At 44.1% G+C, this 2,638-nt stretch overlaps 1 pseudogene; it reads right to left on the minus strand.

Annotated features, from left to right (window-relative positions):
• Window positions 1-478: 478 nt before the first annotated feature.
• On the minus strand, window positions 479-1,047 carry LOC103664943 (annotated as a pseudogene).
• Between the last annotated feature and the right edge of the window lie 1,591 nt (window positions 1,048-2,638).

Genomic DNA, 2,638 nt, shown 5'->3' on the forward strand with positions numbered 1-2,638 from the left:
TGCTTGAGCCAGTTGGAGTTGGTGCTCTCTGGTTCCTGCTGACAGACATTGGAAATTTTCATTTCATTGTACTTGAAATATTCATTCATGTTAGTCTTTCCTCTGCACTCACACAGCATGCTGTGGAAGAAGTATTAAGAGTGGCGCACCCACAATATGTCCATTTGGTCTAGAATCACAGCAGTGGAAAGAACTTAGGCTGTGGGGTTGTTATGTAGAGAAATAGCATTTAATACATATATCATGAATAAATAAGTAAAAAATAATATTGGCAGCTAACATTTACTGAGTGCTTACTACTTGCCAAAACACACAAAGGAATTGTTCCTTTCAGATGTTCACAACCCAATCAGATGCCACTGTGATTATTCCCAATGATCAAATTAAGTGAGAAATTAAGTAACTTGCCCAGGAGCACTCATAGGATTTCAATCAACTCACCCAATTTCAGGGCCCAAGCTCTCCATTTTTATTTTTTTACTGATTTAGGTTTATTTGTGCAAATAGCACAGGAGGACACCAGCCCCATGCAGCGGAAGTCGGGGGTCACAGCAGTACTTCTGTCCTCACATTGGCTAACAGAGGCCTCTACACTGAAGCCTTCATGGGACCCTGTCCTTCGGGGGCCAAAGGCGGAGTGGCAGCTGCAGCCTGGGCTTTGGTCTGAGCCTTGCCCTAGGCCTTTGGCCGGCGGAGCCCGAGGCCCTTGGCAATGTGGCATGAAAAGATGTCTCAAGCTTGGGGTGAGTGAGGTAGGCAAGTTGTTGGAACTGGTGGCTGCCACCCTTTGGGATCTTCGGCTTGAACTCATTGGGCTTGACAAGGGCCCAGACAGCCTCAGCACGTGCACTTGTGGCCTTGGCGTTGTTGGTCTGCAGCTTCTTCAGGCCCTTCCTGTTGTGCTTCTTGGCAAAGTGCATGTTCCTCAGGAACGTGGGGTCTACCCCCTTAACAGTCTACCCCACCTTTGTGACTGGGCATTCTTGATGCTGTTTTTGTGCATTTTTATGACTGATCATGTGTGGTATGGTCCTTGACCTTGGTCATGTCTATACCAAAACCCACAGTTCTCGAGTACCTAGGACCAGCTAAGTTCTGTATTTTTTATTTCAGCTACTTTAGACGTTTTCTAGTTCAGAGCTACTCGATATGTGGTCCAGGTTCAGCTACAAGTCTGCACCATTTAATTCAGCTGATTTTTTTTTTAATAGTAAGGCTTTCCCAGGGAAGAAAGCATACATTCTATCTGAATAAAGGTTGGTCTTCCTCAAGAAATAAGTTGCCACCATCTCACCAACAATGCAATGTTTGGAATAGTGTGCTGGTTCAGTTCATTACCCAAAAGGAAACTCTCTTCCCATGTGATAATCACATATATGGAGAGTTGGTATAATGGTGTACAACTTTTTTCTTGCTACTCCTTTGAAGTTGCTATCAGCTTATAAAGAACTTCTTTGTGATATGCCCCCTCTCTCTGATATTGCTTCCCCTTCACTCCTCACTTCACCACCCCAAACACTCCGCAGTGCTTCCTCGCCTCTGCTCACCTTTCCCAGGCTCCAGCTCCACCCTAGGTGAGCCTCACTAGGTCTCCAAGGTTCTGAACATTGCTTCTGGCTCCAAGGCTAAGTCCTTACTGTGCTTTGAGCGAGGAGGCCTTAGGTCTTTCAGATTCCTCAGAGCGGAGCATCTGCAGAAAAAAATAAATAAAACGCATCAAAACCATCCCTTTTGGGGCGCCTGGGTGGCACAGCGGTTAAGCGTCTGCCTTCGGCTCAGGGCGTGATCCCGGCGTTATGGGATCGAGCCCCACATCAGGCTCCTCCACTAGGAGCCTGCTTCTTCCTCTCCCACTCCCCCTGCTTGTGTTCCCTCTCTCGCTGGCTGTCTCTATCCTGTCAAATAAATAAAAAAAGATCTTTAAAAAAAAAAAAAATCCCTTTTAGCCAATATTGGTCAGCTTCCTATGGAATAGCTTCAGGTGTTATTTTATTAATTAAGAACATCCTGTTCTTTCACAAGGGAAAAAGAAGAGGATGAGAAAGAATAAAAAGTCTACCCTACCAAACATACACCCTCTGGTTGCGCTCAGTTTTTTTCTCACATGTTGAGGCATATGGAAAATGATATCCTCTTTGAATGGCATTTGGGACCCACTGGTCTTGATCAAGCACCCATCTGTCAGACACTAGTGCAAAATTGATCTTTCATGCACACAGTATGCACACGGTAAGAGGAGAACATAATGGGTCTTTTTAAAAATGAAGAGAAGATGTTGCCTTCCTCGCTCTTTAGGGTTTCTGACTCTGAGGTCAATTGCTATCTGGTGGATCCATCGATGGAATGAAAAACTTTGTATATTTGTGCATTTTTTTCTGAAGAAAGAGTCTGTGACTCCAGGTAGATTGACTACACGTTCCTGATCTGTTTGCCCAATGCAGGGAGAGCAGTCAACTACATGGCTAACATACTTTTCTTCTTCCCCTTATGGTAGATGGAAATATATATATTTAATCACATTTTTATGAAAATAAGACAAATTAATAAAACTTGTGTGGCATAACCATGAAAATCTATGCCATGGCTTCAGACCATAACATGCTCATGCTTTTTCCATTCATCTCACAAGTACCCTTCA

Source organism: Ursus maritimus, unplaced genomic scaffold (assembly GCF_017311325.1).
Source record: "Ursus maritimus isolate PB19 unplaced genomic scaffold, ASM1731132v1 scaffold_30, whole genome shotgun sequence".
Classification (NCBI taxonomy): Eukaryota; Metazoa; Chordata; class Mammalia; order Carnivora; family Ursidae; genus Ursus; species Ursus maritimus.